General features: G+C 38.7%; 1 protein-coding gene across 1 annotated transcript in view; it reads left to right on the top strand.

Moving 5' to 3' along the window:
• The window catches only part of LOC107973632 (POTE ankyrin domain family member G), an 80,613-nt gene that overhangs the window by 12,573 nt on the left and 41,906 nt on the right, over window positions 1–26,134 (top strand). Inside the window, exons 6-14 of the mRNA XM_063791056.1 lie at window positions 1,170–1,282; window positions 3,374–3,413; window positions 6,206–6,378; window positions 7,823–7,884; window positions 9,704–9,815; window positions 17,320–17,353; window positions 19,623–19,795; window positions 22,136–22,246; window positions 24,671–24,783. The gene's annotated coding sequence lies outside the window, so the exon portion shown is untranslated. The remainder of the gene's footprint in view (window positions 1–1,169; window positions 1,283–3,373; window positions 3,414–6,205; window positions 6,379–7,822; window positions 7,885–9,703; window positions 9,816–17,319; window positions 17,354–19,622; window positions 19,796–22,135; window positions 22,247–24,670; window positions 24,784–26,134) is intronic.

Here is a 26,134-nt window from a genome sequence, read left to right as displayed (position 1 = left end):
CTTTGAGGAACCTCCAAACCACTTCTCATAGTGTGAGAACTAGTTTTTATTCCCACCAAGCGTGTAGCGGGGTTTGGTTTCCTCCGCTGCCTTGCCACCATGTTAATGCTTGGACTTAGGACAAATGGCCATTCTGACCGATTTGAGATGGTATCTCAGTGTGCATGAGAGTTGCATTTCTCTGATGATGGTGATGTTGAGGTGTTTGTTCATATTCTCTACCCATTGTTTGAATGGTTTGTTTTTCTGCTTCTTGATTTTTTTAAGGTCATATTAGAGTCTGGCTGTCAGACCTTGGTGAGAAGCATAGTTTGGGAACATTTTCTCCCATCCGGTAGCCTGTATGTTTACTGTGCCGGTGATTTATTTTGCTATCTGGCAGTGTTATAGTTTCTTAGGCCCAGCTTGTCCTTTTGGTTTTTCTTGCTGTTGCTTTTTGTCTAAATGCTTTCCAAAGCCTGTATTGAGAAAGATATGTCCTAGGTTTCTTTGTAGGACTTTTATAGTTTGAGGTCTTCTGCTGAAATCTTTCATTGACCTTGGGTTAGTTTTGCATCTGATGAGTTAAGACTCCAGTGTTGTTTATCTGCATGTGTCTAGCCACCTAGCCCAGTGCCCTTCACTGCATAGTGAGCCTTTTGTCCTGACCTTTGGTGTTTCAGCATGGCTTTGGAGTTTCAGGGCATTTTGTGGTCCCATGGGAATTTTAGCATTGTTTCTCTATGTTGCTTTCAAGAAACAAAATTAGCCCTGTCCTAAAGATGGACAACTAGAGGGTCGAGTGGGACATTTGGGTCCATGCATGCATCGTATAGGGATGAAATCAGGGTATTTAGCATCCTTTTTTGCCTTGTAGAGTTTTCGTGTTTTTGAGTGAGGAGAGCAAGAACCCTCCTTTCTGGCAGTCTTGAAGACTACCCTTTGGTAAATTTTCCCTAATCATCCTGCTGAGGAATAAAACAGCAGGTTTCATTCCTCTTACTCAACGTGTCACTTTGTACCTGTTTCCTATGCCCACCCATGCCCAGCCTTCTGTTCCAACCCTGGCAAGCACGATGGTGCTTTGTAGGTCTGTGTGAGATAAAGTTTCCTAGATTCCTCATGAGTGAGGTGATGCTAGGTTTGTCTTTCCTTGCCTAGTGTGTTTCATTTACCATAATGTCCTCCAGGTTCCACAGTGTTGCCACGGATGACCTGATTTCAGTACCCGTGTCTGGCTGAAGAGTATCTGGTTGTGACTGGATACTGCAGTTTCTGGATCCCATCCTCTGCGGGTGGACAGGTAGGTTGATTCCTTATCTTGGCTATTGCGACTGGTTCCACGGTCAGCGTGGGAAGGCAGATGTGTCTTCCGTGTACTGATTGATGTGATTCCAGTAGCAGCACAGCTCAGTGAAATGGTCGTCATATTTTTAGTTTTCTGAGGAACCTCCTGCCTCTGTAGTGTGCGTACTAATATACCTGTTAACAGTTGTGGATAAGAGAGCTCTCCTCTTTGGAAATTCACAGCAGTATTTGTGGTTTCCCTTTTAAGATACATGAAGATCTTTGTTACACTCATTCCACCGAGAGAGACACAGTGTCTGAGTCTTGTTCTGATTTTCATTTTTGCCATGATTAGTGATTATTTTATTTTATTTTATTTTATTATACTTTAAGTTTAAGGTACATGTGCGCAACGTGCAGGTTTGTTACATATGTATATATGTGCCATGTTGGTGTGCTGCACCCATTAACTTGTCATTTAGCATTAAGTATATCTCCTAATGCTATCCCTCCCCCCTCCCCCAACCCCACAACACTCCCTGGTGTGTGATGTTCCCCTTCCTGTGCCCATGTGTTCTCATTGTTCAGTTCCCTTAGTGATGTTAACCAGGTGTTAACAAGCATACTTGTTTTCAGTTTTATGTGTTATTTGCAGAAAAGCCTCTTTGGTTTCTTTATCCAGTTTTGGTTTGGTAATTAATTTCTGTTTTCTGGTGTTTTTTGCTAGTTAGCAATGTTAGTTACTTACACCTTTTCCAAAAAATGCCTCATCAGCTGTGTTTTTCTCCAAATGCTTCTTATGATCCTTTGTATGTTTGTTTCTTTTCATTCATGTTTTTCATTCTTTCTTGCCCACAAGCCATGTAGTCTGATGCGGTTTCAGGTGTGTGCAGTGTTCTGGTTTTCCGTTTTGTTGGTGACTGATGAAGTTAGAGAAATTCACTAGCATATATATCAGTCTGTTGCCAGTGAGTTTTGGTTGTTGCTTGTTTGTGTTCTTTTTTGTCTTCTTTATTTTTTCTGTTTTCCTTTTTGCAAACTGTGAGCATAGATCCAGGTTGACCCTGGTATCTGCACACTATATGCTTTCTTCTTAGAGAGTGACTTTTATCAATTTTGGATTTAGGTCTTTCATTCATATTGAATGAATTATTGTGAATTTCGCACAATAAGTATCCTATGTTATTTTGCCTAGGGATATCCAGTTCCCCGAACACTGTATTGGACAGACTCTCCCTTCCCAGGGTGACTTTTGTGGTTCTTTTCAAACATGTGCCTTCTGTTATGTTGTGAAAGGAAAATATTGTTGTCCCCCAAAATCACTAAGGAAAACTCAGGCTGGAAACTGCTTAGGGCCAACCTGCCTCCCATTCTATTCAAAGTCACCCCTCTGCTCACTGAGGTAGATGCATATCTGTTTGCCTGCTTTGGAGAAGCTAACCAAAAACTCTAAATAATGTAATTATTTGTGTATCACTTATCCGTGACCTTGAAGCTCCCTCCCTGCTCCCAGTCTTCCTGCCTTTGCTTAAAGTTGTTCCACCTTTCCAGAACGAACCTATATACTCTTAACATATATTGATTGATGTCTCATGTCTCCCTAAAATGTATAAAACCAAGCTGTGCCCTGACCACCTTGGGCACATGTTGTCATGACTTTCTGAGGCATTGTCATGAGTGTGTCCTCAACCTTGGCAAAATAAACTTTCTAAATTAACTGATACCTGTTTCTGATTTTCAGGGTTCACCTTTTGGTAACCACGGGGGAATTCTGAGTGGAGATGCCCCTGACCTTTGGCAAATCTCCTGTCAGTGCTTGGGACCAGCGTGAGCTCACTTTATGACCCAAACCAATAGGACAATTTGCGGAGTTTTGAGAGCACCCCCTCCAGAGAATCCCTCATCTCCAAAAATTTGGTCAAGATCTAAAGTTTATTTTGCTGTACAACTCCTCTTTTTTTTTTTGGAGTTTTACTTCCATCCAACAAGACAAGTTTTTGTACCTCCGTGATGTTGGAAGGCAGGTAACTCCTTTATGGAGTTTGAGCTCACTTCTAATAGGCACATTTTTGTTTTTTGTTTTTTGTTTTTTTCCCCCTGCTTCTAGGATGGTAGAGAGCAGTTTACAGCCTGAGACCCATCACTAGGTAAGAAACTAGTTTTGGATTCTGTCTTGCAAATTCCTTTTAAAGAATAAAGTTAACACTTAACAACCAGCCGGTGTTAATTTCTGCTTACACTTGGAGTGCTCAGAAATCATATAATTTGTGTGACCATGGTTAATTTAGCAGTATTTTATCCTAGCTGAAATATGGTAATAAGATTAAAAGAGTTTTGTTTAAAGGAGCATAATTGTGTAAAAGTCAGCTTTATTAAAAGGGTAACATCCAGATGTGTGTGCATGTGTGCATGTTTGTGTTTGAAAGGCCTTCATGTTTTTGGTTTTTTTGTTTGTTTTACTATCCTAAGACCTTGTCTTTTTGTTGTTGAGCAAACATGTTTTTTTTTTTGTCTTTTTTTCCTCAGTTGACTGAATTGTTTTCACTTGATTTTTCTTGACTAAAATAGTTATTGCAACAGAGGCTACTCTTGGGTTTTTAAGGAAGAGTGTAGTTTAATTTTATGCTTAATTTGGCTAGAAGAAAAATATTAGTGTCTCCCTGTAGCACCACCAGACTTTTTCTTTCTGTGCTTCATGAAGTAAATTTTGCTATTTGATTTTCACCTCAGTTGTTTCCTTTAATGTTCAAATTTAAGGCTGTTTAGTTGACAACTGCCTAGGGTTGTGAAACAAGTTATCAAGAATCTGAAAGTCTAAGATAGAAAAAAAGGGGGGAGGTCTTTAAATCTATAAAATGTACTGTGACAGCCCAATGCGTTCACCTTTCCCGCTGCCTAGAAAGAACCGATTTATCAAGACAGAGGAATTGCAGTGGAGAAGGAGTAACTCACACAGAGCCGGCTGTGTGGCAGACCAAAGTTTATTACTCAAATCGGTCTCCCCGAGCATTCGGGGATCAGAGTTTTTAAAGATATTTGGTGGGTAGGGGCTTTGGAAGTGGGGAGTGCTGATTAATCAGGTTGGAGATGGAATCATAGGGGGTCAAAATGAGGTTTTGTTGCTGTCTTCTATTCATGGGTATGATGGCACAACTGGTTGGGCCAGATTACCGGCCTGGGCAGGGTCTGCAACACATAACAAGCCCTGATCTTAGGTTTTACAGTAGTGATGTGATGTTACCTGCAGGAGCAGTTTGGGGAGGTTCAGACTTTTGGAGCCAGAGACTGCATGACCCCTAAACTGTACATTCTAATCTTGTAGCTGATATGTTAGTCCTGCAAAGGCAGACTGCTCCCCAGGCAAGAAGGGGTTCTTTTCAAGAAAGGGCTATTACCAGTTTGCTTTCAGAGTCAAACTGTGAACCAAATTCCTTCCCAAAGTTAGTTGAGCTTACACCCAGGAAGGAACAAGAACAGCTTAAGGGTTGGAAGCAAGATAGAGTAGGTTAGGTCTGATTTCTTTCACTGTCATAATTTCCTTAGTTACAGTTTTGCAAAGGCGGTTTCAGTACTTCTGTAGATATGCCTGATAGATTTTTAGATGTATTTATGTGTTGTGTACAGAATGTTGAACTACTAAAAATATATAAAAGCTTTAATTAATTGGCTTAAAGAAAAATAAAGGCGCTTAAGTTAGATGCTAAGAAAGACTTGTCAAATGCTTTTTCAACTTTATGTAACTGAAGCAAAATCTTTAATAAATAAGCTAGCTTTAAAATTATTGGTAAAATAATATTAGACATATCTTAAGAATTGGCAGCATACATTTTTGTTTACATTTAGTAATCAACCAATTTCATACATATTCCTGCCAAATACTATAAGGTGTCAAAATTTGGCATTGGGGTTTCAAAAGTATAAACCCAGCCCAAAACAGAATGATCTTTACTTGTGTAATTTTTAATAATTAAGACATTGATAATGGGTTTAATAAAAACAGCTGCATGTTGAATTTAGTAAGATTACTAAATTCAACTTCTAATCCTGTGGCGTTTGGCAGTCTAGTCCACAGACAGTAAGGAAAGGACTGTTACTGCCTTTGTTTCAAATCTAAACTATAAACCAGGTTCCTCTCAGTGTTAGTTCGGCCTATGCACAGGAATTAACAAGGACGGTTTGGAGGTTATGAGCAAGATGGAGCCAGTTAGGTCAAATCTTTTTTTCACTGTCTCAGTTATAATTTTGCAATGGTGGTTTCATAACTTTAAATCATGACTATCACAGATTTCATAAATAATCTAGGTAAACAATTAAAATAATTAGGTAAATGTAATGGGATAAATACTTGTAGACAAACTGGTCACAATTTAGAATAAAGTTAAGTTAAATAATAGATATTTCATTATTTGGGTATTTTCCAATACACATATATTGTAGGAAAACATTCTTGCCAATAAAGTGTGTCCTTTTTTCTTAAAAAAAAAGATGAACACGTTTTGTCTAATTCAAAGCTTATTTAAAGTCATGCATAAAGCAAGGTAAAAGGAACCAGGACATAAAAAAAAGATGTAAAGAAAGTTGTAAAGAGGTAGTTTTTGAGGTAAAAAGAGCTTAAAGAGAAATATTAACTATATAAGAAAGAATCCTGTATAGTAAGTTTAGTCCTAAAATAAAATAACTGGTTGTTTAAAAAGAAGCAATGTTCAGAACAAATCAGAAAGTCTGACCATGTCATGAACAGTCAGTGTAAGTCACAATAAGGATTTATATATTTAAAAAATCCAAAAACTTTTATATAATAAAGTTGTCATACTAAGTTTTGGTTTGCTTAGGAAAAAAATTGAGATTTTTAAAAATTGAGGTTATTACATCCATGTATCTTCCTGTATATGCTTTCAAAATCCTTGCAACATTGAGTTACAGGGCTTTTAACTCCTAGGTCTAAAAACGAAAACCAAGTCCTGCTAAATCTTAAACACCCACTGCAATTAAAGCCTCATCTTCAGGCCCCATAGAAGATGCCAATTTAAATAAACTGCTGCATTCCTGAGACACAGGGCAAGAAATGAAAGCTATTCAACTCCTCAAGACCCAGGGACTATTGTGAAAGAGGTGGGAGCATAAGATTGTAAGGGCCGATTTTGAAAGATAAAGTAGGTTCAGTTTCTCTGTACATTAATTATTAATGTCAAAGGCACACTGATGCAAAACCAGTATATGGACCCCTGTGTCAGATTAACAAGGTTTTTTTGAAGCATTAACCAACTCCTTAGTACAGGTTATAAAAGGCTTATGGAAATTATATTTTATAATCAAGATGACATTTTATAGATTGTTTAAATAATTTTTAAAAACAAATGTAATTGGCTTCATGCTGTTTTTATTAGGGCTTCTTGTTTAGAAAATTAAGTCTCCTGTCTCAAATAATGAAGGTTTTCACTTTTTAAAAAATCCTTGAATTATCACTTTGGTGAAATAAATGACTTTACAATGACCTGTAATCCTATTTTTAATATCAAGTGTTTTAAACATTTTATGTTTGACAAACTTTCCAAATTAAATTATATATTATGTCTTTTTCTATCCTAAATAGAACATTAGGTTCTCTAAAGTCTAAAAATGACTTAATTTGGCTTATTTGGCATAAAATTTATACCAGAAGCATTGTCAAATAAGAAACGGTGTTTGGCTTTCTTTCATATCCATTTGTATGAATATGTTATTGATATGTGTTCCAAAATGATGGGAAACTCCTGTAATTCTGATATAACTTAGTGTACATTATTTGTAATAGTCATAATTGTTATGTTAAAATTATCGCATGCCACGGAGGTAACAAATTCCCTTGTCAATTGTGTCTTTTAACTATGGCTGCCTTAACTTTTTTTTCATCCACAGACAGTTGTCTTGTTTTGTCTTGTTTTAAACCCTCTTTATAAGGTGGGTTTATAATCAGCTGTAGGACTCTAACAGGTGCACTTAAATTCAGGTTTTCTGATAATTTTGGAAATTGTTAAATTGGAATAAAGCAAAAAATTTCAGAACTCTCATGGAGAGCTGAAATGTTCATGACTATCAAACAGAACAGGATTTAACTGAAATAACTGAACCAATAGAAAACTGAAGTAATCTTTTTGACTTTTTGCTTAAAACATTGCTGATACTTTTAGTTTTTCAGAGTCAAGAAAACTTTTCTTTTAAGCTAGTAACAGCTTTTAACAATAAAGTATATTCCTGTGAACAAAATTTGGAGCATCTTTGTTTTTCTCTACCTAATTTCTCCAGAATTTGGAAACTGCGGGTATTCTTAATTTATGGCAATATAGTTATTTACATAAGTGCAATAAGAATCTGTTTTATTTTGCAATAGGACACAGTTGGAGAATTTGGTTGTTTTATCAAGGGTTTGACGGAAATGGTGTGCTTTCCTTTAGGAATCAAACCTGACTTATAGAAGCCAATAAAGCCCTTGGAAAAACTGGCCTCATATTTTGTGCACACAGTGCCTGTACAGGGTTTTGACCTGTGGTAAATAAAGAATGTCACTTTCCAACAGGTGCAGAAGACCCAGGTTTATCTTGGAACCTGAAGAGGAGAGGAAATTCATGGAAATCATAGGTATTTGATGGCACAAATCCATGGCTGGGCTTGGCTTTAAAAAAGTCTTAGATATCTAAGATTCCTCCTATGAAACAAAGTTCCATCAAAGCCAATTTAAAAGCCTGTGTAAAAAATAATTATTGTTGTTGCACTGTATGCAAATAATTAGGCCAAGAATAATAAAGCAAATCAGTTCTAACATGATTTATCTTTAGTAAAAATGGAAAACTGGAGAGAGAAAAAATTATGTTTCAAAACTACAGTGGACCTGTTTTTAGATTCTAGTCTTGCCTAATGTTTTTTCAATTTTTATTATTTTCTACAGTTTGGACCGAATTCTAATTTTTCTTGGCTACAAGTCTTCAAAGTAATGTTTTCAATTTTTTTCAATTATTCCTAAATGAAGCTGTGCTTTCTTAAAACCCTGTGAACTGAAGCCAGACTACTTAAAGTTCAGAAGAAAATAACAGCAACCTGTTTACATACAAAAGCCACTTTCATACCTTCCTACTGAGGTATGGACTACAGAGTAATGTGGCTTATATTGATTTTTCCAGGATTGTTCTTTTGTTTGTTGTTGTTTTTTCTCCCTTCCTCCCCACTATTTTAACTTCACAGGATGTGAGACTTCATAACCTGCTAAAAATGAGCTTTTCGGACCTACCTATCTAGGAATAAATCCTCCTAGCCATGAGAGATCAGATGAAACCCGAGACCAGAGACTCATTTTCCTGTAAAATGCTTTTTCCAAACGATTTTTTAAAAAGAAAAGGGGGGAGATGTGAAAGGAAAATATCTTGGGCCCCTAAAATCACTAAGGAAAACTCAGACTGGAAACTGCTTAGGGCCAACCTGCCTCCCGTTCTATTCAAAGTTGCCACTGTGCTCCCTGAGATAGATGCATATCTGGTTGCCTCCTTTTGAGATGAATCAGAAACTCAAAAGAATGTAACCATTTGTGTATCACTGATCTGTGACCTGGAAGCTCCCTCCCTGCTTCCAGTCTTCCTGCATTTGCTTCAAGTTGTCACATCTTTCTAGACCAAAGCAACGTACTTCTTACATATATTGATTGTTGTCTCATGTCTCCCTAAAATGTATAAAACCAAGCTGTGCCCTGACCACCTTGGGCACATGTCGTCATGACCCTGAAGCTGTGTCACGAGTGTGTTCTCAACCTTGGCAAAATAAACTTTCTAAATTAACTGAGACCTTCATTTGAGTTTGCTGCTGGACACCCTCATTGTGTTCATTGGGCTGTGTTTCCCTTTTAATGCTTATCACGAATGGCTTGGGTAACTAAAGCTTTGGGAAGTAATGTAAAGTGGAAGAGTGTGATGGCACTCCACCGACTTTGTGTGTGTAGGAACTGCTTTGGGAATGCGGGGCATTTCATTGTCCCACGGGATTTTTAGTAGTGTGTTGTGATCCTGTTTGGAAAACAAAAATATCAATGGTCTATGTTTTTATTTAAAGGGTGCAACGGACTTTTTTACATGAATCAATGAAACTGCAGGACCTAGCGTCTGTTTCATGCTACAGTGAGGATTTCTTGATGGAGAGAGCATTCCAAATCCTTTCCAGCAATATTGAATATTATGCTATGATATTGTTAAGCCTAGTCACCCTGCTGTGCCAGAGAACACCAGAGTACCTGCATCTCACCTGAGCATCCCTTTGAAGCCATTTCCAATCCTCCCCCCAGCCTCTGGTACCCACTGTTGACATTGCTACTCTATGAGATTCGCTTTATTAGATTCCACGTGCATGAGATTGTGCAGTATTTGTGTTTGTCTTCCTCTGCCTGGTTCATGTTTTTTAACTTAATGTCCTCCAGGTTTCTCCATCTTTCTGGTAGTGAACTGATGTCCAGAAGTTTGATGGCTGAAGAGTACACCATTGTGCATATATCCTTCAATTCCTGCATTTTTTCATCTGTGGAAAGACAAGTAGGTTGATTCCACACCTTAGTTATTGTCCAGAGTACTTCATGAAACATAGGAAGGGAGATACCTCCTTAAGGTAGGTTTCCTTGGCTTTGCAGGTATACCCAGTGTTGGGATGGCTAGAGGGAACTGGTACTTGTGTTGTTAATTGTTTCAGAAACCTCCAGCTGTCTCTCCCAGTGGGTATACGAATTTGCATTCTCACCAGTAGTATGTAGGAATTCCTCTGTCTGCAAATCTACACTGCCCTTATCTTCACAAAGTTTTATTGCTGTTCCTGGTCATACTAGTTCTCTGGGGAGTTTGGCAGTATCTGAGTGTGGTTGGGATTTACATTTGGGGGATGATTACTGATGTAGAGAAACTTTTCTATTACCTGAGAGTCTGTTTCAGGTTTTTTCAGAAATGCCTGTGCCAGTCTTTTGGGCATTTTTAGTGTGTGTATTGGTTTTTGTCCACTTAGGACCATTAGTTTCTTGAATATGTTAGATAAGAAGCCTTTCCAGATCCACAGTTTTCCATAATTTTCTTCTAGTCTGCAAGATGCCTTTTATTTGGGTTCACTATTTTCACTCCAGTGTTGAAGCTGTGTGAAGCTCTGAAGTTGTCCTTAGTCTCACATGGTCACATTAGGTTTTCTTAGCGGTGATTTCTGTGTCTCTTTGAGAAGAAAAGCGAGATGGTGAAGCCATTGTATGGTCTATGGGTATTTGATTCCTATGTGTTTTCTGTTTGTGGCTTAGGTTCAGAGGTTCAAGTTTCCCCACAGTAGACATACACCCTATGCGTTTTCCTTGGAGATTTTGGTTTCAGGATTGAACTTAAGATGTTCAGTAGATTTTGTGTCGCTTTTTGTGTCTTGGGTAAAGGAAGGGCTCGATCCTTTGCACGTGACCCCCCCAGTTCCCTCAACCATTGTGCCTTTGGTGTGCTTTTGGGAGAAAAGCAAGAATCCCATGGGTTCAGCATTTGTCATTGTGGGTTGATTATTTGGCTCCTTCATTGTGTCCATTCGGTTATCTTTCTGTGTTCATGCCATAATGGATGGATTGGGCCACTGTAGGCTCTTTGTTTTGTGTGTTTTCTTTTATTTTCTTCCTTTTTTTCTATTTCTGTTTCCAAATCTGGGTTTTCTAAAATGATAGCTACTTGTATTGTGATCGAGTGGTATGCCTGCAGGTTCATTTCACTACATGGCTATACAGTAGAATTTTGATGCTTGGGGTCCTAACGTACCTGTCACCCAGGTGGTGAACACAGCACCAGTTGGGTCTTTCTTCCTCCAGGGCTCCCTGTCTCCCTCCTTTTTCTGTCTGGAAGTACCCAACGTCTGTTGATTTCATCGTTATGTTGATGTGTATTGGGTATTGGGCTCCCACTTATAAATGAGAACCTGCAGTGTTTGGTCTTCTGTTCTTGCCTCAGTTGCTTAGCAGAGTGGCCTCCAGTTCCACCCATGTTCCTACCGAGGGCATGATTTTGTTTCTGTGTTTGATTTTTCTTAGTGGCTTGTTAGCATTCTGTAATGTATAGGAACCCCGTTTTTAAAAATCCAGTTTTCTGTTGGTGGGCATCTAGGTAAGTTCCACATCTTTATTCCTGTCAGTAACACTCCCGTGGACATGTGAGTGTCTGTGTGTTTTTGAGAGACCCATGTATTTTTCCCGTGGGTAGATGCTCGGGGTGGGATTGCTGTGTCAAAGCGTAGCTCTGCTTTCTATCCCTTTTTTTTTTTTCCCAGAAATCTTCAGACTGGTTTCCACAGTTTGAGATCAGTTTGCATTATCTCCAAGAGAATAGCCATGTTTGCTTTTCTCTGCTGCCACACCAGCATGTTATGTTTTGACTTAGGACAAATGGCCACTCTGACCAGCGTGTGATGGCACTGGTACCTCATCTCTGATGATTAGTGATGTTGAGCGTTTCCCATGCCTGTTGGAATGGCAATCCCTTGGAAATGTCTTCTCAGTTACTACCCATATGTATGTTGCTCAGGCCACTGTGTGGCCCCAGCACTGTTGGTTTCCATTGGGACTTGGGGATTGTTTGTCATTGTTAGCCAGGACAAATGTTACACTGCTGTTCCTACAGTGAGTAGTGGGAGTGGGGTATGGGGACATATGCTTATGCCCACAGTTGCATCAGAAATCCTACTGCCTTAAGACAGTGTCACGGGAACCCAGTCCCAGCCTTGCAGCACTGGGTAGCCCTGTGGTATTTTGACTTTGGGTGTGTCTGCATTGTTGAAGTCACTCAGCACGTTGCCATGCGTTTATCCACTTAGGTCAATGTTAAGGGAAGTTCATCACCTCTGCTTCATCAGTAACTGATGTCTGGTGCAACAGCTGAATGCATTTCAGGCTTTTAAGCAGTTCCCCCGGATCTATGGGTAAAAAAGCTTTTCACCATGCCCACCTCCTCAGTGAGTGACCAATGTCTCATTGTTAGTGCATCTGATGCACAGAGTTTAGTGGTCTGAGGGAGGTCAGTCGCCAAGCAGAGATTGAAATCACATTTGTATTTACATTATTACTTTTCTACATCTTGGTTTCTTGCACGGTTTCACACTATTTAGTCTGGACTGAATCCTTGAATTACTTTACTTTGTCTACCAAGGCTTTCAAAGAACTTGATGAACTTGTTCTAATTAGCCAACATATTCATCCATGATGTCCGTATACCAGGTCTAAAAATAAAACATTTCTTAATGCACACAAGGCATGGAAGACAATCTACACATTTTCAAGTGTAGACTTTGCTTGTGACTCTTTTGTGAAGAATAGTCATTGTTACTTTAGGAAAACCCTGAGTCTATCCAACTCTTGTTAGAATTGGATAAGTGTAAAAACCTACAATAGAATGCAAGTGTGAGAGCCAAATCCTCTGGTAAAATAAACTCATATTATTCTTTATATATGTCTGGTCATTGTATTAATAAAATCAGTTGTTTTGGCTGAAACACATGGTTGGCCTTTACAATAGATGTGAAAATGGGCTTATAGATCATTGCTCTTTATTGTGAATATTAGGTTGTATTTATTGCCAAACTCTTTCAACAGCTTCTAAGGAGTGAATTTTCAGTGCATTGTTGTTGTTCAAGTACAAGCAGCCACTTCAGTTTTACCACATTCATCTTCCACACACTGATGAACCATATGGAGACTGCAGGAACTGCAGTAGAACCAGAGGGAGTAGTTAGGACAGACATTCTGATTCATTCATTCTGATTCTCACTATTGTCAGTGAGTAAAGTTCATTGAATTTTTCTTCTGATGAATAAAATGGACAATTTTCTCAGTGCATTGGCTTACTTTTGGAAGAGCAGCCCTAAAGACTTTACTACTGATTAGTAAAGTCTAAACTGCTTTCTGTGTATTTTTTTAATTCAACTTTTATTTCAGATTGAATAAAAATGTGCAGGTTTATTGTGTGATACTGAGTTTTGGGGTACGATTGAAGCCATCACTAAGGTAGTGAGCATCTCACCTTCTCCTTCTCTTCACTCTGTTACAGAGAACAGACCCTCCCAGTCTTCAGTGCATTCTAAATACTGGCTAATTCTGGCCAATGGAAGGCATCTGTGGAAGAGAAAAGCCTCAGGTCATGTGCTATCTGTCTTTATTCACTGTGACATATTAGGTAATGGTCACAGCCACTCACCATGGCCCCAGTTTTTAATAACATGACCCTGCTTTTGTGTTCCAGTGACTTCTGTTGTTTTCCCAGTCCTAAGTATGATAGAAACTTCCCGCTGCTGCTAATCTCTGGGATCCATTTAAAATCCTTCCATCACATGAATACTATGCTGTGTACTAAATTTTTCCATAATTAAATACTTAGAATTATTTTTGCCTACTTATTTTGCCCCTTAGTGATATGTTTTAAAAACACTTATAATGTGTCACAGTATATTTAGGAAATGTAGGGAATGACATTTTTACTTTTTTTAGCATTTACACTAGCATTTATGGAACAATGCTATCTAAAGTATTTTTAGTAATTTAAACGTTATATAACATATGCTTTTGATTCCTTTGTTTCTATGTAAATAAATATACTTGAGATATTCAGTAAATAATATTGAATACGTTTCATTTATATAAGATTATGATTATTCTTTTTAAACAATACATATTTGCTTGTTGGCTTTATGATAACTTAGAAATAATATTCTGGATTAACTGACTCATGAGAGAGTTCGTGCAACTATAATGTTTCCAAATTTACTTGATTTTCAAGACTTACACTAGAACTGTGAGAACAAGGTACTAAATAAGCATATGTATTAATATCACCTTTGGTCTACTCTTGGGTAGCCCCAATGGTAGTGTAGGAATTAACATATTTTTTCCTACTAAAAGTATTGGATTTGTTTTGAGATACCACGGTTTAAAATCATTGACATACAAAGTTTAAAAATTGTTAGATTAAAATTTTTTAATGCATTTGAAGTGATTTTATAGAAAAATAATTATCTAACCTGGTTTGCATTGATTGGTTGTTTTCTTGGACAAGAACTAGATGAAGAGAAAGGGAGAGCAGTGATAAATGTCCAGGTTTTCAAGGTGAAAGTAACAATCAGTGTATTACAACAGATGGATGTGGTGTCAAATTACAAATGTTGAAAATGTTATATGTAATCATCTAGCCAGAGTAATTATACAAGGCAAAGAACTGAAAGGCATCCAAATAGGAAAGAGACTGGAGTGCAGTGGCACCATCTCAGCTCACTGCAACATCCGCCTCCCGGGTTCAAGTGATTCTTCTGCCTCAGCTTCCCAAGTAGCTGGGACTACAGGCACGTGCCACCACGCCTGGCTAACTTTTGTAATTTTTTAGTAGAGATGGGGTTTCACCATATTGGCCAGGCTCGTCTTGAACTCCTGACCTCGTGATCCACCTGCCTCGGCCTCCCAAAGTGCTGGGATTACAGGCATAAGCCACCGCACCCAGCCAACATAGAAATAATCTTAAATACTCCATCAAAAAAAAAGTTAAAGCCGATAAACACATTCAATAAAGTTGAGAGTTACAAAATTAACATACAAATAGTATTCTTGTTTCTATACACCAATGACAAACTATTAACTGAAAAACGATAAAGTGATTCCATTTATAATAGCATCATAACACATATATAAGAAAATAGACGAGTGATTTTTAATGATGTGAAATATTAGTATACTGAAAATTTATAGCACTGTTGAAAGAAATTGAAAGTGACATAATTAGAAAAATATCCCATATTTATGGATTCGAAAAAATTAATATTGTCAAAATTTCAATGCCACCCAAAGCAATCTAGAGATGAAATGCAACCACTATCAAAATCCAGTGCCATTCTTCACAGAAATAGAAAAATTAGTCCTAAAATCAGAATGGAACCACAAAAGCTGCTGAAAAACCAGAGCAATCTTGAGCAAAAAGAACAAAGCCAGAGGCATCAGACTACTTGATTTCAAATGATATTAAAAAGTTGTAATTAAAACAGCACAGCACTGGCATAAAAAGAGACACCTAGACCAGTGTGATAGAATATAGAACTTATAAATAAATTCATGTGGCTGTGGCCAATTGATTTTTGATAAAAGGACAAAGAATACACAACGGGGAAAGAAAATTCTCTTCAATAAATAATGTAGAGAAAAACTGACTATTCTCACATACAAGAAGAATAAAATTGGATCGTTATTTCACTCTTTATACCAACATCAAATAGCAATGGATGAAAGACTTAAATATAAACCTGAAACCGTAAAACCGCTACAAGCAAAGATAGGAGAAAAGCATATGACAATGGCCTGAGCTATGGTTTTCTGCAGATGACCCCAAAAGTAAAGGCAACAAAAGCAAAAATACACAAACGAGATTCCATAAAACTAAGAAGCTTCTCTGCACAGCAAAAGAAACAGTAATAGAGTGAAGAGACAACCCACAAATGGGAAGAGAATATTTTTAAGCCATACATCAGGTAAGGGGTTGATATCAGTAATATGTAAGGAACTTAATCCAGAAATGAGAAAACAAGCTTACTTAAAAATAAGCAAAGGATTGAATAGACATGTTCTAAAAACACGTACAAAAGGCCAGATTTTTATCAAAAAGGTTGATAAAAAAATCAACATTCCTAATTATCAGAGAAATACAAGTCAAAACCATGAAGATATTACCTCACAGATGTTACTGAGGCTATTATAAAAAAAGATGTGGCTGGGCACGGTGGCTCCCACCTGAAATCCCAGCACTTTGGGAGTCCGAGGCAGGTGGATCACCTGAGGTCAGGAGTTCGAGACCAGCCTGGCCAACATGGTGAATCCCCATCTCTACTAAAAATACAAAAAATTAGCTGGACGTGGTGGCGCGCACCTGTAATTCCAGCTACTCGGGAGGCTGAAGCAGAAGAATCGCTTGAACCTGGGAGGTAGAGGTTGCAGTGAGCCAAGATCGCATCAATGCACTCCAGCCCGGATGACAGAGCAAGACTCTATCTCAATAAACAAATAAAAAAATGATGGAAGATAACTGTTGATTAGAATATGGAGAAAACCATTGTACACTGTTGGTGGGAATTGAAGTTAGTACCACCATCTTGGAAAATAGTATGAAGCTTTCTGAAGAAATTATAAATATATTTACATTATGATTCATCAATGCCTCTTCTGGATATATGTCTAAAGAAATTAAAATCAGTATGTCAAAGAGACATCTGCAATTTCATGTTCATTGCAGCATTATTCATAATAGCTATGATTTAGAAACAACCTAAGTGTTTATCAACTGAAGAATGGATAAAAAATATGTGAAAAATTGAAACCCTTATACACAGCTGATGAGACTTTAAAGCAGTCTGGCAGTTCTTCAAAAGGATAAATACAGAATTACTACATGACTCAGTAAATTAACTCCTATGTATACACCACAAAGAAATTAAAACAAATGCCTACATAAAAAGTAGCATACAAATATTTGTAGCAATAAGAAGTAGGAAATAACAGCAATGTCCATGAATTGCGGAGTGGATTAATAAAATGTGGTCTGTCCATAAAATATAATAGTATTTGGCAATAAAAAAGGAAAAAGGTATTAATACATGCTCCAAAAAGGATGAACATTGAAAACAGAAGTGAAAGCAGTGAGTCACACATAACTATATATTATTATGATTCCATTTACATGAGATGTCCAGAATAGGCAAATCCTTAGTTATGAAGTAGATGGATGGTTGCCTAGGGCTGGGAGGGGTTTAAAGGAAGAGTGGGGAAAATGGGGAAAGATTGCTAATGGGTGCAAGGTTTCTTTTAAGGAGCATAAAAATGTTCTAAAATTATATTGTGATTGTTTATCCACCTAGTTAATACTCTAAAAAATTAAAGTTTACACTTTAAAAGAGTGAATTAAATAATATATAAATTATATCTCAATGAACCTGTGAAAAATAAAAAAAAATGTGATATGCTTACATAGATATACAAAAATTTCTGTTTATTGTATTTTTTTATTTCCATAGGTTTTTGGGGAACAGGCGGTGTTTGATTATATGAGTAAGTTCTTTAGAGGTGGTTAGTGAGATTTGGGTGCACCCAACACCTGAGCAGAATACGCCGTATCCAATTTGTAGTCTTTTATTCCTCACCCACCTCCCACCCTTTCCCCCAAGTCCCCAAAGTCCATTGTAGTAGTCTAATGCCTTTGCATCCTCATAGCTTAGCTCCCACTTGCGGGTGAGAGCATACTGTGTTTGGTTTTCCATTCTTAAGTTACTTAGAATAGTAGTCTCCGATCTCATTTTGCTGTGAATGCCATTGTTTTTTTCCTTTTTATGGCTTAATGGTATTCCATGGTGGGTGGGTAGGGGTGTGTGTGTGTGTATTCTGTCTATAATATATATCATAATATCTTAATCTCATTGATGGGCGTTTGGGCTGGTTACATATTTTTGCAGTTGTGAATTGTGCTGCTGTAAACATGCGTGTACAAGTATCTTTTTCATATAATGACTTCTTTTCCTCTGGGTAGATACCCAGTAATGGAATTGCTGGATTAAATGGTAGTTCTACTTCTAGTTCTTTAAGAAATTTCCACGCAGTTTACCGTAGTGGTTGTACTAGTTTACATTCCCACCAGCGGTGTAAAAGTGTTATTTTTTCACCATATCCCCACCCACATGTATTATTTTTTGATGTTTTGATTATGGCCATTCTTGCCAGGAGTAAGGTGGCATGGCATTGTGGTTTTGATTTGCGTTTCCCTGATCATTAGTGATGATGAGCATTTTTTCATGTTTGTTGCCATTTTTACATCTTCTTTTGAGAATTGTCTATTTAAGTCCTTATCCCATTATTTGAAGGGATTGGTTTTTTTTCTGCTGAGTTCTTTGTAGATTCTGGATATTAGTCCTTTGTCAGATGTATAGATTGTGAAGATTTTCTCCCATTCTGTGGGTTGTCTGTTTACTCTGCTAATTGTTTCTTTTGCTGTGCAGAAACTTTTTGGTTTAATTAAGTCTCACCTGTTTATCTTCATTTTGTTGTCGCACTGGCTTTTGGGTTCTTGGTCATGAAGTCTTTGCCTCAGCCAATGTGTAGAAGGATTTTTCCAATGTTATTTTCTAGAATTTTTATGGTTTCAGGTCTCAGCTTTAAGCCGACTTTTGTATAAGGTAAGAGATGGGGATCCAGTTTCATTTTTTGGCATGTGGCTTGCCAATTATCCAAGCACCATATGTTGGATAGGGTGTCCTTTCCCCACTTTATGTTTTTGTTTGCTTTGTCAAAGATCAGTTGACTGTAAGTATTTGGGTTTATTTCTGGGTTCTCTATTCTGTTTCATTGGTCTATGTGCCTATTTTTATACCAGTATTATGCTGTTTTGCTGACTATGGCCTTGTAGTATAGATTGAAGCCAGGTAATGTAATGCCTCCAGATTTGTTCTTTCTGCTTGGTCTTGCTTTGGCTATGTGGGCTCTTTTTTGGTTCCATATGAATTTTCAAATTGTCTTTTTTAGTTCTGTGAAGAATGATCATGATATTTTGATGGAAATTGCTTTGAATTTGTAAATTGCTTTTGGCATTAAGGTCATTTTTACAATATTGATTTTACCCATCCATGAGCATGAGAGGTGTTTCCATTTCTTTATGTCATCTGTGATTTCTTTCAGCAGTGTTTTGTAGTTTTCCTTGTAGAGGTCTTTTACTTCCTTGTTAGGTATATTCCTAAGTATTTTATTTTATTTTATTTTTGCAGCTATTGTAAAAGGGGTTGAATTCTTGATCTGATTCTCAGCTTGCACATTGTTGGTGTATAGCAGATCTTTTGATTTGGGTACATTAATTTTGTGTCCTGAATTTTTGCTGAAATTATTTATCAGTTTTAGGAGCTTTTTGGAGGCGTCTGTAGGGTTTTCTAGGCATACAATCATATCTTCAGCAAACAGAGACAATTTGACTTCTGCTTTACCGATCTGGATGCCCTTTATTTCTTTCTCTCATTCGATTGCTCTGGCTGGGATTGTCAGTGCTATGTTGAATAGAAGTGGTGAGAGTGGGCATCCTTGTATTTATTGTTGCAGTTCTCAGAGGAAATGCTTCTAACTTTTCCCCATCTAGTATTATGTTGGCTGTGGGCTTGTCATAGGTGGTTTTTATTACCTTAAGGTATGCCCCTTCCATGCATGTTTTGCTGAGGGTTTTAATTATAAACGGATGCTGGATTTTGTCAAATGCCTTTTCTGTGTCTGTTGAGATGCTTATGTGACTTTGCTTTTAATTCTGTTTATGTGATTATCACATTTATTGACTTGCCTGTGTTAGACCGGAAGAGCTGGGGTGTTCTCAGGAGCCACCGTGTGCCGCGGCAGCTTCGGGGTAACTTGAGGCTGCATCCTGGGGAAGAAACACCTCCTGTCCGTGGCGCTGACGGCTGAGGACAGAGCTTTGGTGTGGCTTCTCTGCGACTGGCTTCTTCGGGGAGTTCTTCCTTCATGGTGAGTACAGAAGCTTTCGTCTTCTGGAATGTTCTATGTATTCCTGCTGGGTTCTCCTTTTCTCTTTTCTCTCATTCCATCTTAGTATGAATTTTACAGTAGTACTCATTCCCTGAGGGCTTTCGAGGTTGGAAAGAGTAGGGGGCTTTAGGGCTGTTTCTGAGGGAGACTCCCCGTGTAGATGGAGAGAGAGGAAAGCTCTGGCTGTGGGAGGAAGGGGAAGCCCGGCCCAGGTGGGGTTTTGGGGCCAGGCTCCAGTTAGGCTGCCTTGCATCCACACCTCAGGTGGAAGGAAAGGATCCCAGCCACCTCTAGGGTTTGCTGATTTTTTAATTGTTTTTATTTTTTTGGAGATAGGGTCTGGCCCTGTTGCCCATGCTGGAGTGCAGTGTCAGATCTCAGCTCACTGCAACCTCCACTTTCTGGGCTCAAGGGATTCTCCAGCTTCAGCCTCCCCAGTAGCTGGGCCTGTGCCACCATGCCCAGCTATTTTTTTTTCTTTTTTGTATTTTTGGTAGCCACGGGGTTTTGCCATGTTGCCCATTTTGAGCTCTCGAACTTCTGAGCTCAAAGCAATCCTCCTCCTTCGGCTTCCCTAAGTGCTGGGATTACAGGCGTGAACTACTGTGCCTGGTCTGCTGAAATGTGTTTTTCATGTATTTTTGGTAGAGACAGGGTTTCAACCATGTTGCCCAGGCTGGTCTCAAACTTCTGAGCTCAAAGCAATCCTGTCACCTTGGCTTCCCAAAGTGCCGGGATTACAGGCATGAACTACTGCACGTGGTCTACTGAATTTTTACATTTGTTTCCCAGCCGTCGGGACACGGGTCACTTTTCTCAACACCCCCCGCCCCCCACCCCCGCCCCGGCAGTGTCTGCCTAATTCTGTCCCTCTAGTCAGGGCCACCTGACTGGGGAAAGCTCCCTTCCGTGTGGTTTAATGTCTTCTTTGCAGAAATGTCTATTCAGGTTCCCTGCTCGGTTTTGGATGGATCATTTTAGTACTGTTAGTGTGTGGCATATTTTCTGTAACAACCCCTTAGGATATGTGATTCCTCAAAACGTTCTCCCAGCCTTTCTCTTTGGGCTCATTGTTTCCTTTTCCTTGCAAAAATTTTTCACTTTGATGTAGCCATGCATGTTTTTTTATGGCCAGGCATGATGGTTCATGCCTGTAATCCAAGCACTTTGGGAGGCCAAGGTGGGCAGATCACTTGAGCCAAAGAATTTGAGACCAGCCTAGGCAACATGGCAAAACTTCTTCTCTACAAAAAATATGAAAAATTAGCCAAGCATGGTGGTGTGTGCCTGTAGGTCCTTCCAGCTATTCAGGAGGCAGAGGTAGGAGGATCACTTGTGCCGGAGAGGTCAAGGCTGCAGTGAGCCATGATCATGCCACTGCACTCCAGCCTGAGTGACAGAGTCCCTGTCTCAAAAAAAATTTTTTAATCTCTTCAGTAACATTCATTTCAGTGAGTGAAATGACATCTGAGTTTGGTTTTGAAGTACTTTTTTTGATGAATAGTGATGTTGAGGACCTTTTCTCTGACCTGTTAGTTTTATGTCATCTTTGCAGATATCTCTATTCAAGTTCTGTGCTCAATGTGAGTTTGGATATGTATTTTATGCTACTTAGTATTGCTTTTTTCTGTGTACATGTTTGGTAACAACAATTTATCACCTCTATGATTCCCTCAAATTTCCTAACAATTTTTTTTTGAGACAGAGTCTCATTCTCTTACCCAGGCTGGAGCACAGCAGCATATCAGGGATTGTGAGTCCTCCAACTTAGTTTCTATTTCTCAGGGTTCCTTAGACATCCAGGGCCATTTCCATGTGATCATTAGCATTGTGTATTCACATTTCTTAAATTTCTGTGCATGATAAAGTATATAATTAGAGAGTCTGCTGGGACTGTTTTTCCTCTGGGACATTTTGGTACATGTATGTTTTTAGTAATGATCAAATCAGGGTACTTGGCATATCTGTTGTCTCGTACAGGTATTATTTCTCTGTTGTGATAACATTCAAATTGCTCCCTTCTAGCTTTTTTGGAAAATGTACTATTTTGTTAACCAGAGTCACCCAGCCGTGGTGTAGAACACAAGAATGTATTTGTCCCAACTAACTGCAACTTTGTTTCCATAACCAATCCTTCCATCTTCTCCTTCCCCTCTCCTCAGAAAACCACTACTATACCTTTTACTTAATGAAGGCAAAGTTAATGAAGTAAAGTTAATGCCTTTACTTAATGAAGGCAAAGTTGGATTCCATATAAGTGAGATGAATTTGCTTGTTTTTCTATGCCAGGCTTATTTTATTTAACAGTATATTTTTCAGGTTCATCCATATGGCTCCAAATGAAAATTATATTATTTTGTTATGGATGAAGAGTATTACGTTGTGCAGATATACTGCAGTGTCTTCATCTCTTGATGTGTGGTTGGGTAGGTAGGTTGATTCCATATCTCCTATATTGTGAATAGCGATTCATAAAACATGGGAAGGCAGATAATTTTTTCGGAACCAGCTGCCTTTGCTTTAAATGCATACCCAGTGTGAGAAACTCCCAAGTTTTTTTCACAGTATATACACCAACTTACATCAACATCAATAGCATATACGAGTTTCCCTTTCTGTAAGTCTACACAGGTTGCTGCCATCCAAAATTTTTATTGCTGTTTTGGTAATACTCATTCTCAGTGGAGTTTGATGGCATCTGATATCGGAGTGTGATTCTGACTTACATGTTTGGAGTGATTAGTGATGTGAAGAATCTTTAGTTTCACCTGTGAATCAGTTTCATGTCCTTTGCGGAAGTGGTTGCGCAGGTCCGTTGCGTAGTTTTAGCTTGTGTATTTTTTTAAATCTTTTCCCCACTTAGTAGCTTTAGTGCTTGAATATGTTAGATAGCAACCCCTTCCAAATTACGATTTTCCACAGTTTTCCCCCAATCATCTTTTCCGCCAAGGTAGGATGCTTTCTCTTTGGGGTCATTGTTTTCTCCCCAACGCAGAAGCTCTAAAGTGTTGGTCTCACAGGTTTATATTTGCTTCTGTCAGCATGGATTTCTGTGTCTCATGAGAGAGACAGAGAGAGAGAAAAAAAGAGATGGCAAAGTCATTGTATTTTCTATGGGTATTTTCACCCTAAGCGAGAACATGTGGTATTTGGCTTTCTATTCTTTCCTTAGTTTGCTTAGCATAGTGGCCTGCAGGTTCATCCTTCTTGCTGCTGAGAGCATGAATTTTTTTTTCAAGCTGTGTAGGATTTTGTGGTATCTATGTACAACACTTTAAAACATGTAATCAACTGTTAAGGGGGGACATAGGTCGATGTTATTTTATATTTCCATGTGAATAGCACTTCCAAAAACATACCCATGCCTGTGTCATTTTGAAAGGAGGATTTATGATTTATTTTCCTTTGTGTAGATACCCAGTTATGCAATTGCTCATTTGGATGGTATTTCTAAGTTCTTTAAGGAACCTCCAAACCACTTCTCATAGTGTGAGAACTAGTTTTCATTCCTACCAAGCGTGTAGCGGGGTTTGCTTTCCTCTGCTGCCTTGCCACCATGTAAATGCTTGGACTTAGGACAAATGGCCATTCTGACCGACTTGAGATGGTATCTCAGTGTGCGTGTGAGTTGCATTTCTCTGATGATGAGTGATGTTGAGGTTTTTTTCTTGTCTATTGGTCACTTGTATGTCTTTTTTTTTTACAAGTATGTCTTCATGTCTTTTTGCCTATTGTTAGATTATTTGTTTTTCTGCCTCTTGATTTTTTTAAGGTCATGTTAGAGTCTGGCTATTAGACCTTGGTCAGAAGCGTAGTTTGGGAACATTTTCTCCCATCCTGTAGGCTACGTTTTTACTGTGCTGGTGATTTATTTTGCTATCTGGCAGTGTTTTAATTTCTTAGGCCCAACTTGTCCATTTTGGTTTTTCTTGCTGTTGTTTTTAGGGACCAAGTCATCTAAATTCTTTACCAAAGCCTGTGTTGAGAAAGGTATTTCCTAGTTTTTCTTGTAGGATTTGTATAGCTTGCGGTCTTCTGCTGAAATCTTTCATTCACCTTGAGTTAGTTTTTGCATCTTGTGGGAGGTGAGGCTCCAGTGTTGTTCATCTGCAAGTGGCTAGACACTATCCCAGTGCCTTTCATTGCACAGTGAGCCCTTTCCACATCTGAATTTTGGTGTTTCAAAGGTCAGATGGTTGCAGGTATGTGGGTTGCTTCTGGGTTTCCTATTCTGTCTAGGTGGAGGTGGGTCTGTAGCTTTTCTGTGAAATTTGAAATTGGAGATCGTGGTCCATCTGACATCGTCTGGATCTCCCAGCATGGCTTTGGAGTTTCAGAGCATTTCGTGGTCCCATGGGAATTTTAGCATTCATTGTTTCTTCCCATTGCTTTCAAAAAACAAAATTGACCCATCCTAAAGGTGTACAAGTAGAGGGTAGAGTGGAATATTTGGATCCATGCATGCATCACATAGTGATGAAATCAGGGTACATAGTGTCGTTTTTTGCCTTGTAGAGTGTTCCTGTCTTTGAGTTGAGGAGAGCCAGAACCCTTCTGTCTGGCTGTCTTGAAAACTATCCTCTGGTAAAGTTTTCTGTAGTCACCCTGCTGAGGATAGAATAGCAGGTTTCATTCCTCTTATGCAGCGTGTCACTTTGTACCTGTTTCCTATCCCCACCCGTGCCCAGCCTTCTGTTCCAACCCTGTCAAGCACTGTGGTGCTTTGTAGGTCTATGTGAGATTAAAGGGTCTTAGATTCCCCATGAGTGAGGTAATGTGAGGTTTGTCTTTCTCTGCTTAGTATTTTATTTACCATAATGTGTGTTTCATTACCTAGTGTGTTTCATTTACCAGGTTCCACCATGTTGCCGCAGATGACGTGATTTCAGTACCTGTGTCTGGCTGAAAAGTGTTTGTTTGTGAATGGATATTGTGGTTTCTGGATCTCATCCTCTGCGGGTGGACAGGTAGGTTGATTCCTTATCTTGGCTATTGTGGCTGGTTCCGCAGGCAGCATGGGAAGGCAGATGTGTCTTCTGTGTACTGATGACATATGCTGCCAGTGCACACCCAGCGGTAGCGCGGCTCAGTGAAATGGTCATTGTTATTTTTAGTTTTCAGAGGAACCTCCAGGTGGCCTCTGTAGTGTGCGCACTAATTTACCTTGTCAACAGTTGTGGACAAGAGAGCTCTTCTCTCTGGAAATTCACAGCAACATTTGTGGTTTCCCTTCTTTTAAGATATATGAAGTTCTTTGTAATACTCTTTCCTTTGAGAGGGACACGGTATCTGAGTCTTGTTCTGATTTTCATTTTTCTTATGATTAGTGATATTAACTAGGTGTAACAAGTACATTTGTTTTCAGTTTTATGTGTTCTTTGTAGAAAAGACTCTTCGGTTTCTTTGCCCAGTTTTGGTTTGCTAATTACCTTCTCTTTTCTGCTGTTTTCTGCTAGTTAGCGGTGTTAGTTACTTACGCCTTTTCCAAAAAAAAAGTCTCCTTAGCTGTGTTTTCCCCTATACCTTTCTTATCATCCATTGGATGTTTGTTTCTTTTCATTCATTGTTTTCATTCTTTCTTGCCCCCAAGCCATATAGTCTGACGAGTCTGATGCAGATGCAGGGGTGTGCAGTGTTGTGGTTTTCCACTATGTTGGTTACTGATGAAATAAAGGAAATTCACCAGCATACGAATCTATTGTGAGTTTTGCTTGTTTGTTGTTTGTATTCTTTTCTTTCCCCCATATTTTTTCATTTTCCTTTTTGCAAACTGTAAGCATAGATCCAGGTTGACCCAGGTATCTGCACACCATATACTTTCTTCTCAGAGAGTGATAGTTTCAAGTTTTGGGTATAGGTCTTTCATTCATGTTGAATAGATGATTGTGAATTTCACACAATAAGGACCCTATGTTGTTATTTTGCCTGGGGATATCCAGTTCTCAGAACGCTGTATTGGACAGACTCTCCCTTCTTGTGGTGACGTTTGTGGTTCTTTTTAAACATGTGCTTACACTATATCAATTTGAATTTACTCCTGGGCACCCTCATTGTATCCATTGGCCTGTGTTTCTCTGCTAAGGCCTATCACAAATCATCTGGGTAACTAAAGCTTTGGGAAGTAGGTTAAAGTGGAAGTGTGTGATGGCTCCACCGACTCTGTGTGTGTAGGAACTGCTTTGGGGGTGCGGGGCACTTCATTGTCCCACAGGACTTTCAGAAATGTGTTGTGATCCTATTTGAAAACAAAAATTTCACATGGTCTATGCTTTTACTTTAAGGGCACAAGGGACCATTTGACATATGGATCAGTGTGTT

This window comes from Pan troglodytes, chromosome 13 (genome assembly GCF_028858775.2).
Source record: "Pan troglodytes isolate AG18354 chromosome 13, NHGRI_mPanTro3-v2.0_pri, whole genome shotgun sequence".
Classification (NCBI taxonomy): domain Eukaryota; kingdom Metazoa; phylum Chordata; class Mammalia; order Primates; family Hominidae; genus Pan; species Pan troglodytes.
This window is presented reverse-complemented; position numbering and strand designations above follow the sequence as displayed.